At 37.4% G+C, this 17,182-nt stretch overlaps 2 protein-coding genes across 5 annotated transcripts in view; one reads left to right on the forward strand and one right to left on the reverse strand.

Moving 5' to 3' along the window:
• The window catches only part of LOC128546030 (delta-like protein C), a 144,312-nt gene that overhangs the window by 84,768 nt on the left and 42,362 nt on the right, over window positions 1–17,182 (reverse strand). For 3 of the 4 annotated variants that reach the window (XM_053526207.1, XM_053526208.1, XM_053526205.1), the window contains exons 2-3: window positions 6,134–6,267; window positions 4,209–4,307 (exon numbers count right to left, since the gene is read on the reverse strand). The gene's annotated coding sequence lies outside the window, so the exon portion shown is untranslated. The remainder of the gene's footprint in view (window positions 1–4,208; window positions 4,308–6,133; window positions 6,268–17,182) is intronic. The other variant, XM_053526206.1, reaches the window with a different exon arrangement.
• The window catches only part of LOC123540439 (phosducin-like protein 3), a 478,889-nt gene continuing 465,852 nt past the window's right edge, over window positions 4,146–17,182 (forward strand). The window contains exon 1 of the mRNA XM_053526211.1: window positions 4,146–4,155. The gene's annotated coding sequence lies outside the window, so the exon portion shown is untranslated. The remainder of the gene's footprint in view (window positions 4,156–17,182) is intronic.

Below are 17,182 nucleotides of genomic sequence, written 5' to 3' on the forward strand. Positions count from 1 at the left end.
CTACTACCGCAGTTTCAAACACTGTTTTGTCATAATTATGCAATGTTCATGTTGCTGTTTCTACAACCGCAGTTTCAAACACTACATGTTTTGTCATAACTATGCAATGTTCATTTTGCCTTTATACAACCAGAGTTTTAAACACTATTTTGTCATATATGCAATTTTCATGTTGCCTTTCTACAGCCGCAGTGTCAAACACCGTCTTGTCATATGCAATTTTCATTTTGCCATTACAAACACTAGTTTGCATGCTGCCACTTCCATAACTGCAGTTTCAAACACTTTTTTGTCACATGCAAAGTTCCTGTTCAGAAAATTCTATGTTTGTTTCTTTATGCTTCATGTACCCTCACCTTAATACCAAGGTAGTTTCAAATTAAGGTATGCATGTTTTTGCTTTTGCTTCATAACAAATGACTGTGTATAACAAATATATATTTATTTTATGATTTTATGCGATAAAAGGTTCTTTGGTTGAAATAAACCCATTCTATTCTACTCATTCAACTGTCAGCTTTATTGAAATATTTATCTGACAGAGAGTTCCCTTCTGTACCACTGTATATTGCATATAAAGGGAAATAACTATATAATTATGCAGACATCTTTGGTACATCTAGCTATATATGGCCTGCAGAGTTGTCATTATTCTATATGAATGTAATCTTTTCAGACTTTTTACAACTTCATAGTAGAAAGAACTGTCTGTTTTGTACCTTTTTTAGAAGGGCAGTCATATATAAAATGTATTTTTTGCTGAACATTTGAGGATTATTCACCTTGAATTAAAGTCATTAATGGGTGATGGCAGAAACTTAAAAAAATCTAACCTACATTACATTACATTAAATTCAACTAAGGTGAGCATAATAGCTCTCACTATCCCTTGAATAGTCAAGCTAAAACAAGAGCTGTCACAGGAGATAGTACGCTCGACTATGTCTATGCTGGATAGTGAAACCGGGCACATCTGAAGAAGCTGGAGCTGACACTGGAGTGTTTAATGACTCAAATTTGGTCAGTAATATCAGTACAAAAAGAACATAATTCATGGAAAACTTCTGCTAAAGTAATGCACCATGTGTCATATCATGCGGCTAATAATTTGGAACAACTATTTTAAGTTTTAATAAAATCTATTAAATACTGGAGATACAGCAAAAGTGCATCACAACTTGAACCAGAAATTCTATTAGTAACTAGAATGTGTCTGTAGGACACAGGGTGTGCCCCCCACTGGTACATTTGTCATAAATGAGGGCCAATAATTCAAATGTTTGCAGTCTTAATGAGGTATAGCCTCAACAATCATTTTATGAAAAGGATTCATTAATCTAGGCTCTTTACTTTTTGAGCTATGAGCATCACAAACAAAAAATCCACTATTTTGGTTATTTCACGGGCCATAACTCTGTAATAAGAGCTAAGATTCTCAAGAGGAATGCCAAGTGTGCAAGTTCACATCACGATAAAGACTCCTGCAAGGTTTCCTGAATTTACATCTGATACTTTTTGAGCTAGGCACATAATTAGGGGGAAAAGTGCATTTTTTTTTGCTATTTCAGGGGCCATAACTTTAAAAATAGGGGGTGGAGCCAGCCAAAAAATTAGAGGTGTGCAAGTTTATATCACGATAAAGACTTATGCAAGTTTGCAACCATTTATATTAAATACTTTTTGAGCTAGGTGCATCACAAGGTGAAAATGTGTATTTTTGACTATTTCTGGGGCCATAACTCTAAAAATAGGGGGCGGACCCAAATAAAAAAAATTGGAGGTGCGCAACTTCATGTCATGATTAAGACTCATGCAAGTTTTTCATGAATCTATAACAAATACTTTTTGAGCTAGGCATGTCACAAGGTGAAAATGTGCATTTTTGACTATTTCAGGGGCCATAACTCTGAAAATAGGGGGCCGACCCAAATGAAAAATAGGAGGTGCGCAAGTTCATATCATGATTAAGACTCATGCAAGGTTTCATGAATCTATATCAAACGCTTTTTGAGCTAGGCGTGTCACAAGGTGAAAATGCACATTTTTTACTATTTCAGGGGCCATAACTCTGAAAATAGGGGGCAAAGCCAGATGAAAAATAGGAGGTGCGCAAGTTCATATCATAATCAAGACTCATGCAAGGTTTCATGTATCTATATCAAATACTTTTTGAGCTAGGCATGTCACAAGGTGAAAATGTGCATTTTTGACTATTTCAGGGGCCATAACTCTAAAAATAGGGGGCAGGGCCAGATGAAAAATAGGAAGTGCGCAAGTTCATATCATAATTAAGACTCATGCAAGGTTTCATCAATTTATATCGAATACTTTTTGAGCTAGGCGTGTCACAAGGTGAAAATGTGCATTTTTGACTATTTCAGAGGCCATAACTCTGAAAATAGGGGTGGAGCCAGACGAAAAATAGGAGGTGTGCAAGTTCATACCATGATAAACACTCATGCAAGGTTTCATCAATTTGTATCAAATACTTTTCGAGCTAGGCGCGTCACGAACTTCGGACGGACAGACGGAAGGACGGAAGTTCCTACATATGGATACTTATGTGGCTACTCTTTTGTTCTCTCTATTGTTCTTTTAGCCACGTAAGAGAAAAATAGCCACATAAAAGCCTTACGGAATGAATGACATCAAAGAAAAAGTACAGTTACCTATTGTTCCTATAGCCACCTAAGTATGCAAATGTGAGCTCGGACGCACGGATGCACGGACAAGACCAAATCTATATGCCCCCACCACTCATGGGGGGGGGCACAAAAAGAGGGCACAACTCAGAACAAATGGTGCCGGCATTATCGAAATTGTGTTGTCTGATGTGTGAGTGACGATGTGGAACAACCATTTTAAGTTTGATTAAATCCATTTAGTAACAGCAGAGATATAAAAAAACATCAACATTAATCAAATTCTAAGTAAAAAGGGGATATAACTCATAAAACATTTGTGCCAGAGTGACTGACCTTGTATGATGATCTGAAAAGGCTAATTTAAGTTTTATTCTAACACGACCAGCAAATAACCTACATACATGTAGAGCAAAATCTATCTCGGGTTATTCTGCAATATACCACTCGCATGCAATGACGTCATCAGATCCAGGTGCGTAGCACGGTCGTAAAAAGTAGTTACCATTTTTTTTCTAACACTACTAGTATGTCGTGTTAGAATCAAAATAATAAGTTCCCAAGTGTGATTTATCATAGAATAACCCAAGTTTTTCATTCTTATGCGAAACAATATATCACTCACGCCTACGGCTTTCGTGATATATTCTTACGCATAAGGACTCAAAACTCTAGTTATTCTACGATAAACCACGTTTGGGAACTTATTATTTCTTAAATCAAGTTCATTAAGTAATGACAAAGATATAGTGAAAGTGCACCACAATTAACCTGAAATCCTAAGTAAAAAGGGGGCATAATTCATGAAATATTGGTAGAAGAGTTATGACCCTTGTATCATATGATGTGGATGATGATGTAGTACAATTATTCTAAGTTTGAATCAAAGCCATTTGATTATAACAGATATAAAGTGAAAGTGCATCAAAACTTTAACCTGAAATTTTAAGTACAAAAGGAGGATAACTCATAAAGTACAGGTGTCACAGTTATGGCCCTTGTGTCAAATTATGTAGGTGGTGATGATGAACAATTATTTCCAAGTCTGAATCATTAATCCCTTCTGAAATAACACAGATACAGTGAAAATATATCAAAATTAACATTAAATTCTAAGTAAAAAGGAGGCATTATTCATGAAAAATTGGTGCCACAGTTATGGACCTTGTGACAGATGATGTGGGTGATAATGTGGAACAACAATTTTTTTATGTTAAGTTTGAAACAAATCCATTTAGTAATAACTGACATAAAGTGAAAGTGCATCAAAACTTTAACCTGAAATTTTAAGTAAAAATGAGGGATAATTCATGAAATACTGGTGCCAGAGTTATGTCCCATGTGCCATATGATGTTGTTGATGATGAGGAACAACTATTTTAAGTTTGAAGCAAATCCATCATGTAATAACAAAGATAAAGAGAAAATGCATGAAAACTTTAAAGCGAGGATACGGAAGGACCAATGCCGGGTCAAGTAGGATAGCTCTCCATACTTCGTATAGTCGAGTTGAAAACTTCATAATATTATTATATTATATTATAAGTATTACAATTACTTTCTTACCATGTCTGATGAAACTGAGCAGAAAATAGAGGAGTACTAGCAGGATGTCCTGGAATGTTGTTCACTCAGAACGGTCTTCAATAGGATGTCAGCTAGGACCTATAAACAGAACAGATACATTTTCTTTATCAAAAGTTCAACTACATGTATATTCTCCAATTTCACTCATTATCACTTAATCAACCTCAACTCATTTCAGTACTAACTTCACAAATAAGTCACATAACATGTAAGAATTGTTTATAAACTTACATAAGGTAAGCTTAATTTGCTCTCCCTGTAATTTTGTCTTAACCTCAGTATTATAAACAAGAGGTCAAAGTTGTTCAACTGATTGGAAAAATCTTGAGAAAGGTCCATGTAAGGACATTGCAACAAAGTTTGGTAAAGGTTCAAGCAGTTATATAGAAGGAGTTATTGACAAGACAGGAAAAACAAGAGCTGTCTCCATAGGATGACACATGCCCCCGATGGCACTTTGAATGAATAGTTATGGCCGATGTTAGAGTTTAGGACCTTTGACCTACGGACCTGGGTCTTGCAGCGACACGTCGTCTTACTGTGGTACACATTCATGCCCAATAATTTTAAAATCCATGCACGAATGACAAAGATATGGACAGGACACGCCCATCAATGCACTATCATGAAATATGACCTTTAATGTCTAAGTGTGACCTTGACCTTTGAGCTACGGACCTGCGTCTTGCGCGCGACACATCGTCTTACTGTGGTACACATTCATGCCAAGTTATTTGAAAATCCATCCATGGATGACAAAGATATGGACCGGACACAAAAGCACTATCATGAAAAATGACCTTTAACGTCTAAGTGTGACCTTGACCTTTGAGCTACGGACCTGAGTCTTGCACGCGACACGTCATCTTACTGTGGTACACATTCATGCCAAGATATTTGAAAATCCATCCATCGATGACAAAGATATGGACCGGACACAAATGCAGTATCATGAAAAATGACCTTTAACGTCTAAGTGTGACTTTGACCTTTGAGCTACGGACCTGGGTCTTGCGCGCGACATGTCGTCTTACTGTGGTACACATTCATGCCAAGTTATTTAAAAATCCATCCATCGATGACAAAGATATGGACTGGACACGAAAATTGCGGACAGACAGACTGACAGACTGACAGACGGTTCAAAAACTATATGCCTCCCTTCGGGGGCATAAAAAGCACTACTGATGTTTGACCTCCAAGTGTGACCTAGATCTTTAAGCTAGGGTGCTAGGTGTTGCTCCAGACATGTTGTCTCATAATGGGATATATTTGTGCCAAGTAATAGCAAGATTCTTTGATGAGTTATGGCTGGATGGATATCGATGAAGAACACTCAAGGTTCACAGTTTCCCAAATAGATGCATCACTGCGGGCATTTCAGCAGGAAAGTGTTCATGATATTCTTACTAAATACTGGAAATTATCAACGGTGTGCAAGGTGTGTACCCCATCATTTGACCAAACAGCAAAAAGCCAATGTTGCGAAAAAAAAATCTAAAATTCTATGAAAGTGCTGATACATGGAGGTTTAATGAACTTCTCACAGGGGATGAGACATGGGTATCTTATTTCCAACCTCAAAGGAGGATTAACGACAAACTGGTTAAGGAAAGAGCAAGAACAACCCGTGATGGCAAATTTAAGAACTAAAAGTAAATTTAAATGGGTTCTTTGCACAATTTTCAATTTTGCCCAGTAAAGCAGCCAGAAGACCTATTACTGGAAAGTTTAACAGTGACAAGGTTCTAAAATCATATTTATTTATTTATTTATTTATTTGCGTTTTACGGCGCACCAACACACTATAGGTTATATGGCGCCAAACAGGACTACAAATTTTCGCTCCACATCTCATTTACATTGAAATAAAAACATGAGGTATGGAATCAAAATTTGCATACCTGCTGGAATCCAAAGTTACTGCAAAACCAAGTGTAAAGACCCTATTAGTCGCCTCTTACAATCATGCAAGGGTAAGGCAGTGGTTCCAATTCTTTTCATACACAGATCATCCCAGAACCACATGGGGCAGGTTCTAAAATCAATCAGAAAACATTAGGTCAAACATTGTCTACAAACTGATTTACAGGGAATCTGCCTTATTCATGACAATGCATCTGCACACTATCAATACAACAAGAGGGCCATGATGGCCCTGTATCGCTCACCATTGCTCAACATGATATGATCCTTTCAAACCAATCTCATTAGAAGCTGCTAAGGTGTATTCATTTAGAAAAACAAGAGCGCCGCCAAGCGGGGCAATATACGCCCGAATGTTTACATCATAGGATGGGAGCAAAATCTTAAGAACTTGACTGTTGTAGCCCCAAAGGACTGGAACAACAAAAGGAAAACTTCAAAAAACAAATCTAAGTCCACAAAAAAAATATTCAAAGTCTACAAAAAAAATCTTATCAGGTACAGGTATGTAAAAATACACCTTAAAATCTGAGGTACCAGCTATGTTGTACTACAGAAAAGTGGTCTCGGTTTTTCCCTACGGCCAATAATAAAAGGGAAGTAATTAAAAAAAAAAAATTATTGTAAGTACAAAAAAGAGATCTGCCAAATAACAAGAGCTGTCCGTAAGACAGCCAAGCTCGACTATTCGAAATATTGTCACAGAAGCAGGAAATTATTACCCAAAATGTTAAATACCAAAAGAGTTTTAAGTTCGAAACGGGACATAATTTGACCAAAATGCATATCAGAGTTATGGGACTTGATGCTATCAACTAGTTTAATAACCCCGAAGAAACATGTTAAGTTTCAATTCCATACCTGCATTAGTTTTGGAGATAGTAACTTGCATGTAAAACTTTAACCAGAATTTTCTAAGTCCAAAAGGGGGCATAATTTGGCCAAAATACATGTCAGAGTTATGGGACTTGACCCAGTGAGGTAGGTAATTGATCTAGAAAAAGAAAAAATAAGTTTCAAATCTATATGCCTTTTAGTAATAGCTGTATGTACTTGCACGCAAAACTTTAACCAAAATTTTCTAAGTACAAAAGGGGGCATAATTTGGCCAAAATGAAGGTCAGAGTTACGGGACTTGGTGCTATCAACTAGTTTTATAACCCCGAAGACACATGTGAAGTTTCAATTCAATATCTGCATTAGTTTTGGAGATAGTAACTTGCATGTAAAACTTTAACCAGAATTTTCTAAGTCCAAAAGGGGGCATAATTTGCTCAAAATACATGTTAGAGTTATGGAACTTGACCCAGTGAGGTTGGTAATTGACCTAGAAAAAGAATAAATAAGTTTCAAAGCTATATGCCTTTAAATGATAGCTGTATGTACTTGCATGCAAAAACTTAACCAAGGTGTGACGCCGACGCCGACGCCGACGCCAGGGTGAGTAGAATAGCTAGACTATTCTTCAAATAGTCGAGCTAAAAACAAGAGCACTGCAATGCAGAGCAATATACACAAAGCAAAGTCATATATGACCTTTGACCCTTGAGTGTGACCTTGACGTTGAAGCGAGTCATCCGGAACATGCGCTCTGCACATCGTTGCAATGTGGTGAACATTTCTGCCAAGTTTCTTTGAAATCCTTCCAGCAGTTCAAGAGTTACAGAGCGGACATGAAACAAACTGATATGACATTTGACCCCTAAGTGTGACCTTGACCTTGAAGCAAGTCATCTGGAACATGCGCTCTGCACGTCGTCTTGGTGTGGTGAACATTTGTGTCAAGTTTCTTTGAAATCCTTCAAGGGGTTCAAGAGTTACAGAGCGGACACGAAACAAACTGATATGACCTTTGACTCCTAAGTGTGACCTTGACCTTGAAGCGAGACATCCAAAACATGCGCTCTGCACGTCGTCTGGGTGTGGTGAACATTTGTGTCAAGTTTCCTTGAAATCCTTCAAGGGGTTCAAGAGTTACAGAGCGGACACGAAATTGCTAACGGACAGACGGACAGACAGACGAACACCAGCGTCATAACATAATATGTCCCTTTCCTTGAAATCCTTCAAGGGGTTCAAGAGTTACAGAGCGGACATGAAATTGCTAACGGACAGACGGACGGACAGACGGACACCAGCGTCATAACATAATACGTCCCTTCGGGCGTATAATAAAGGGAGGTAATTTGACATAAAATCAGCCCATAGTTATCTACTCTGATTGTCTCAGCCCAACTAATGACTAATGAAATTTCAAATAAGTCCTATAAGGACTTACTCATATAAATCCATTTTGATTACAATCAGGGGAGGTAATCAGATATAAAATAACTCTGGAACCTACGATTGGATCTGACAGATTTATCACAGAATCCAAGATTTATTGCTGTTGAAGATATCTTGGAAGTTTGTATCAAATCAAACCATAAATGAAGTCTCCATATGGCTGCAAAAGCCAAAATAGCAAATTTTGGACCTTTAAGGGGCCATAACTCTGGAACCCATGATGGAATCTGGCCAGTTCAACAAAGGAACCAATATCTTGTGGTGATACAAGTTGTGTGCAAATTTGGTTAAAATCATATCATAAATGAAGCTGCTATTGTGCAGACAAGGTCAAAATAGCTAATTTTGGCCCTTTCAGGGGCCATAACTCTGGAACCCATTATGGGATCTGGCCAGTTCAAGAAAGGAACCAAGATCTTGTGGTGATACAAGTTTTTTGCAAGTCTGATTGAATTCAAATCATAAATGAAGCTGCTATTGTGCAGACAAGGTCAAAATAGCTAATTCTGGCCCTTTCAGGGGCCATCACTCTGGAACCCATAAAGAAATCTGGCCAGTTCAAGAAAAGAACCAAGATCTTATGGTGATACAAGTTGTGTGCAAGTTTGGTTAAAATCAAATCATAAATGAAGCTGCTATTGTGCAGACAAGGTCAAAATAGCTGATTTTGGCCTTTTCAGAGGCCATAACTCTGGAACCCATAATGGGATCTGGCCAGTTCAAGAAAGGAACAGAGATCTTATGGTGATACAAGTTGTGTGCAAGTTTGGTTAAAATCAAATCATAAATGAAACCACTATCGTGCAGACAAGAAATTGTTGATGGACGCACGCACGCACAGACAACGGACGAAGGGTGATCACAAAAGCTCACCTTGTCACTATGTGACAGGTAAGCTAACAAGAGCTGTCGGAGGACAGCAACGCTCGACTATTCAACAGCCTTGTCAATTGAATGAATATAAAAGTTGAAAAAGGGGCATAATTTTGTAAAATGCAAAGTAGAGGTATTGAACCTCTGTACTGCATGTCATATCACGACAGTGAACAAGTGTGTGAAGTTTCAATCCTTTCCAATTTGTGGATACTGAGATACCAGCTTACATACAAAAACTTAACCAAAAACTGCTAAGTCAAAGGGGCATAATTTTGTAAAAATGCCAAGTAGAGTTATGGGACCTTCACAGTGCATGTTAGATCATGACAGAGAACAAGTGTGTAAAGTTTCAATCCATTCCAATTAGTGGATACTGAGATATCAGATTACATACAAAAATTTAACCAAAAACTACTAAGTCGAAAAAGGGGCATAATTTTGAAAAAAAAAAAAAAAAAGGGTAGAGTTATGGGACTTGCTTAGTGCATGTCAGATCATGACAGTGAACAAGTATGTGAAGTTTCAATCCGTTCCCATTAGTAAGTACTGAGATACCAGCTTACATACAAAACCTTAACCAAAAATTTCTAAGTCGAAAAAGGGGCATAATTTTGTAAAAAAGCAAAATAGAGTTATGGAACCTGTGCAATGTAGGTCAGTTCATCACAGTGAATAAGTGTGTGAAGTTTCAATCCATTCCCACAAGTGGTTACTGAGTTACCAGCTTACATACAAAACCTTAACCAAAAATTTCTAAGTCGAAAAAGGGGCATAATTTTGTAAAAAAGCAAAATAGAGTTATGGAACCTGTGCAATGTAAGTCAGTTTGTCACAGTGAATAAGTGTGTGAAGTTTCAATCCATTCCCACAAGTGATTACTGAGATACCAGCTTACATACAAAACCTTAACCAAAATCGGGACGCGGACGCGGACGCCGATGCATGGGCGAGTCCAATAGCTCTACTATTCTATGAATAGTCGAGCTAACAAAAATTATAGGGAATCTGCCTTATTCATGACAATGCATCTGCACACAAGAGCAATACTATACAACAAAATATACAGGGAATCTGCCTTATTCATGACAATGCATCTGCACACAAGAGCAATACCATACAACAAAATTTACAGGACTAGCAGGTCAAACAACTGCTGCACTCTCTTATTCTCCCAATCTAAGACTGGGATTTTTTCCCCTTTCCTTTGCTAAAAGAAAATACTGGTTGGGTGTCGCTATACTTCCTGTGCATCAGTGTCTGCATAGTATACAAAGGGCAGACTACTCTGCGACTTTCAGGTCATGGATGCAAAAATGTTTCTGTAAAGGGTGCATGGATATTCCAGGGGACTGGTGTAAACATGCTTATAATATGCTTAAATTCAGGTTTTTCTATATTTAATTTATTTTATATGGATTATAAGTCTCAACATTTTCTGCCCATGTATTTGTACCTGATTAATCCGCAAAATGTGGTCAGTGCAGATATATCAGTAGCATAAACAAATCTTATTTCAGAGTTATAAAAGAGCCTTGATTATAAAAGGGAAATAAAATTTTGAAAAATTGGGTTAGACACATTTTTTGTTAACAATTTAAATATTTTTTGCAAGAAAACAATATTCTATGAGGGATATTTGTTTATTTTGTTGGGTTTAACGTCACACTGACACAATTATAGGTCATATGGCAACTTTTCAACACTGATGGTAGAGGAAGACCCCAGGTGCCCCTCCATGTATTATTTCATCACGAGCGGGCACCTGGGTAAAACCACCGACCTTCCTTAAGCCAGCTGGATGGCTTCCTCACATGAAGAATTCTACGTCCCGAGTGAGGCTCCAACCAACATCGATGAGGGGCAAGTGATTAGAAGTCAGCGACCTTAACCACGCGGCCACGGAGGCCCCCCTATGAAGGGTAGATACAAAAATTTCTTGGTATAAAGCTAATTCACATGTTACAAGTACATCTGATGTGAAGATATTCTACTTGGGCTTAATACATACTGAAACTAGAAGTGCTTTTGAGAAAAGCGCATGTCTCCCACAACTGCCTAATCATCTGAATTGTAAGTCTGTCTTGATATACTGTTTGCGGCCTACTGGTATTCATATGTTGGAGTAACCAGTCTACAGTGCTGTATTGGTAGTGTTGGTAATTATGTTCAAGGGCCATAATTCCGAAGTGCCTGGGCTGATTTGGCTAGTTATCAACACTGGCCGAGGTCTTATGGTCAAACACATTTTGTTCAAGTTTGGTGGAGATCGGATTAGAAATGTTCGACTTAGAGTGCGGCAAGATGTGTGACAAGACAGGAGTAAATCAATATGTCTCCCACACCACTGTGTGGTGGGAGACATAACTTCTCTGTAACTGGATTACCTAATTGTTACAGGTGCCACTGTTGGGAAGATATCCTATAACAGCGACAAAAATAGTACTGAATCGAATCTGAGTCATTGACGTGTCATAGTGGTACTTTCCACGGATTCCTATGCTATTTAAATTGCTTTCTGAGGCGTTTCATTTTATGACTGGATGCAGCAATCCAATCAAAATATTCGTTAGAACAAGAGCTGTCACTATTGGTGACAAATGCCCCCAAAGTATGCCCAAGAATGCTACATTTGTCTGCGCACAAAAAACAAACATCATCTTGTGACCTTCACGTTGACCCAGGTCGTGTGACACACAACAATATGATTAACATTGGTGTCAAATTATTTTCAAATCCCTTGATAAATGGCAGTTACTGACCAGACAAGAAACTGCTTTGACTTCTAAGTGTGACCTTGACCTTGGAGCTACGGGCCTATGTCTTGCGCATGACATTTCATCTCAATATAGGGAACATTTATGCCAAGTAATTTTAAAATCCCTTCATCAATGGCAGTTATGAACTGGACAAGAAACAGACCATGTTAGCCTTTTAACCTATAAGTGTGACCTTGACCTCAAAGCTAGAGTCTGGGTCTTGCGCATGACATGTTGTCTCATTATAATAAATATTTATGCCAAGTTATTTCAAAATCCCTTCATGGATGGCAGTGATATGGACAGAACACGAAACGGACCCTGTTAACTTTTGACTTCTAAGTGTGACCTTGACCTTGGAGCTAAGGGTCTCAGTCTTGCGCATGACATGTAGTTTCACTGTTGTAAACATTTATACCAAGTTATTTCAAAATCCCTTCATCAATGGCAGTTATGGACCAGACATGAAACAGAACCTGTTAACCTTTATTGTTTGTTTGTTTTGGGTTAAACGCCGTTTTTCAACAGTATTTCAGTCATGTAACGGCGGGCAGTCAACCTAACCAGTGTTCCTGGATTCTGTACCAGTACAAACCTGTTCTCCGCAAGTAACTGCCAACTTCCCCACATGAACCAGAGGTGGAGGACTAATGATTTCAGACACAATGTCGTTTATCAAATAGTCACGGAGAACATACGCCCCGCCCGAGGATCGAACTCACGACCCAGCAATCCATAGACCAACGCTCTTACCTACTGAGCTAAGTGGGCGGTCCCTAATCTCTACGTGTGACCTTGACCTCGGAGCTTAGGGTCTGGGTCTTGCACACAACACATTGTCTCGTTATGGTGAACATTAAATTTTATGCCAAGTTATTTTAAAATCCCTTCATGGATCATGGCAGCAGTGCAATTTTAATATGCCCACCTTCAGAGGCATAAAAAAAATGGAATCTATGAAAGCTACTTATTTACCAGGTTTTGTCTGCTTACTGAAGTTATAGTTTAAGCATTCTACTTTTCTATTTTTAGGAACAATGATCTTGATCTTGCCATACATCTTAAAAACCATGGTCTTCTGCAAGCTTTCTAAATTCCAAGGTTCAATGCAATAGCTAGCCTAATATTCTTTACTGAAATCATTGACCAGAAACAATTTTCTATTTTTAGTTACAGCAACCTTTACCTTGACCCCAGTGACCACATCAATTTCACAAACAGAAAGCACACTGATTATTTTGTTAAACACAAGAAGAAAGTTAAGAATAACAAGGTATTTTGTGAAATGTAAATGTATAGGATAGCCAACCAGTGACTGTGTTAATCTGATATTATACCCAAGCTCTATATCATATCGAATAGACAGTCACAAGTTTGTCTATTCAACTTAGACCAGCCATAAAAGCATAAACATTCAAAACTATCTTGTATATATATATGTTATTGTCCGTAAGTATTGACCTGGCACTCATTAATCTTCGCCAACATTTTCGGGCGTTTTCGTTAATTTACGCAATATCTGTATCCTGAAAATATCTATATTACTAATTAAGTAACATGATACAGTTAACGAATGACACGGTGGCGTAGAGGTAAACTGTCTGACTTCCACGCACGTTACCACGGGTTCGAAATCACTTATATATTTTTTTTTTTATTGTAATGTTTTAGATATCTGTTTTATTTTTACATTATTTTTTGTATCATATTTCATGAATTTGAATTGTTTTCGCACAGCTACCTGCACATGCGACAGTATACAAATTAAGAATTATACATGCAATAGTTATATCGCTATTTATGATCGGACACCGAAAATTAATTTACGGAAATGTACGGAATATTCATGAGTGCCAGGTCAATACTTACGGACAATATATAGAAATAGGATTATAACATAATCTGCTGTTGCCATGAGAGTAATATTACTTTTGTACTATTAGCGCTTACAATTGGCCTGTGTGAAAATATGTCTGTTTGCATGAATTCTATTATTCTCCTAGATTTACTACAATTTTACACTCATTAAACACTTTTGAGTCATGTCAAAATACTCAAAATTAAAACTAACTGACAATACAGTTTGTGTGGAGTGGGCATATTTGCAAAACACCAAGGCAGAAACTTGGATTTAATACCACAGACAGTTTCCAAAACCACAATATATATATAAGCTAACAGCAGATCAATATGTTTATATGTTAGTTAGAAAGAATTAACAGAGGTTAACTGGTAATTATATTTTAGGTATATTGTTTAACTGTAGTCAAATACAAACAGAAACCACTCTTAATACTAAAGTCCTGCATTTTTACTGATTGGTGTAAAGCAACAAAATAATTGCAATTCTAATACCTTTAGACTGCTGGCAGCAAGTGGTTTTGCCTTAATTGCAACCAGTGCTGTCAGACCAAGATCAGCCTGAATTTTAGCCTGTGCAGGCTGATCATGGTCTGCACTGTTCGCTATTCAGTCAGTAAATTTTCAGTGAACATCCCTTGGAAAAATAAATGTAACTGCCTAAACTGAATGATTGACCAGTTCATTTTAGAAATTTAGCAGGTTGAATATTGCTAAGAAGAACACTAATATTTTTCTGTTTTGGTGAATACACCGTTGTTAAAAAGCTTTTGTGTAATTCAGCAGCTGCTGCATTAATGATCTGCAGTAGAAAATTACAGATTATTTTCAACATTTGAAGTGATGAGATCTGTCTATATACTGGAAAGGAGAACTGAGAAACAAGATATGGAGAAACACAAGAAATTACTTAAGACATGACAAAAATGAAAGAAACTAGAATGTGTCTGTAGGACACAGGGTGTGCCCCCTCTGGTACATCTGCCACAAATAAGGGGCAATAATTCAAATGTATGCAGTCTTAAAGGGATATAGCCTCAACAAACATTTTATGAAAAGGGTTCATTATTCTAGGCCATATACGTTTTGAGCTATGAGCATCACAAACAAAAAATCCACTATTTTGGCTATTTCAAGGGTCATAACTCTGTAATAAGTGCTAAGATTCTCAAGAAGAATGCCAAGTGTGCAAGGTCACATCATGATAAAGACTAAAGCAAGGTTTCATAAATTTACATCAAATACTTTTTGAGCTAGGCATATTATTAGGTGATAATGTGCATTTTTGACTACTTCAGGGGCCTAACTTTAAAAATAGGGGGTGGAGCCAGCCAAAAAATAAGAGATGCACAAGTTTCTATCATGATAAAGACTCATGCAAGTTTTCATCGATTTAAATATTATACAATTTTTGAGCCAGGTGTGTCACAAGGTGAAAATGTGCATTTTTGACTATTTCAGGGGCAATAACAGACAAAACAAGAGCGCCGCCAAGCGGGGCAATATACGCCCGAAGGCTTACATCATAGGATGGGAGCAAAATTTTAAGAACTTGACTGTTGTAGCCCCAAAGGACTGGAACAACAAAAGGAAAACTTCAAAAAACAAATCTAAGTCCACAAAAAAAATATTCAAAGTCTACAAAAAAATCCTTAACAGGTACAGGTATGTAAAAATACACCTTAAAATTGGAGGTACCATCCATGTTGTACCACAGAAAAGTGGTCTCGGTTTTTTCCTACGGCCAATAATAAAAAAGTTTCAAAATAAGCTATCTATAGTAACACAAATGGGAAGTAATTAAAAAAAAAATTATTGTAAGTACAAAAAAGAGATATGCCAAATAAAAACAAGAGCACTGCAATGCAGAGCAATATACACAAAGCAAAGTCATATATGACCTTTGACCCTTAAGTGTGACCTTGACCTTGAAGCGAGTCATCCGGAACATGCGCTCTGCACATCGTTGCAATGTGGTGAACATTTCTGCCAAGTTTCTTTGAAATCCTTCCAGCAGTTCAAGAGTTACAGAGCGGACACGAAACAAACTGACATGACATTTGACCCCTAAGTGTGACCTTGACCTTCAAGCAAGTCATCCGGAACATGCGCTCTGCACGTCGTCTTGGTGTGGTGAACATTTGTGTCAAGTTTCTTTGAAATCCTTCAAGGGGTTCAAGAGTTACAGAGCGGACACGAAACAAAGTGATATGACGTTTGACTCCTAAGTGTGACCTTGACCTTGAAGCGAGACATCCAAAACATGCACTCTGCACATCGTCTCGGTGTGGTGAACATTTGTGTAAAGTTTCCTTGAAATCCTTCAAGGGGTTCAAGAGTTACAGAGCGGACACGAAATTGCTAACGGACAGACGGATGGACGGACAGACTGACACCAGCGTCATAACATAATACGTCCCTTCGGGCGTATAAAAAATAGGAGGTGCACAAGTTCATATCATGATAAAGACTCGTGCAAGGTTTAATCAATTTATATGATATATTTTTTGAGTAAGGCACGTCACAATGTGAAAATGTACATTTTTGACCACTTAACTCTAAAAATAGGGTGTGGAGCCTGATGTAAAATAGAAGGTGCAAAAGTTCATATCATGACTTCATAAATCTGCATGAAATACAGAACAGAACAGAACAAAAGTTTATTCAGTAATCTGTACATATAGTATCTCATTACATAATATACACTGACTATAAGATATGATCATGTGACAAAGTTGTTGAAAATTTATAAATGGAGAACAGATTTAACGGTCTGATTGTAATTTTTTTTGTTTTTTGTCGCCATCTGAGTTTGCTCTCTAAATTTGAAGTTTATAGGAAATTTCATGTGATTTTATTTGGAACGACTCAAAACTCATCTTGTTTACATGCGAGTGCATGAGTGAAATGTAATTTTGTCATTTTTTAACAAACAACATGCAATGAGCAAATTGCTTTTAAACAGAAAATATAAATTGACTCACTGTTAACCAAAGCTGTAATCCCCCCAAAGTTATTCCAATTCCAATAACCCTCCATACTGATAAATAAAATCCTCGATGAATAAATTGTAAACAATCAAACAAGACTTTGCCTCTTCATTTCAAACATTGGTGAAATTTTGGCACCAATTGCACTATACACTTGCAATGAAGATTTGTTAAATCATTAAACATCATTTCCAAATGCATGGTTCAAAGACAACCAGTCCTGTATTTTAGTATCCTTGTTGAAGTATTTCCAGTCTGC

Source organism: Mercenaria mercenaria, chromosome 16 (genome assembly GCF_021730395.1).
Source record: "Mercenaria mercenaria strain notata chromosome 16, MADL_Memer_1, whole genome shotgun sequence".
Lineage (NCBI taxonomy): Eukaryota > Metazoa > Mollusca > Bivalvia > Venerida > Veneridae > Mercenaria > Mercenaria mercenaria.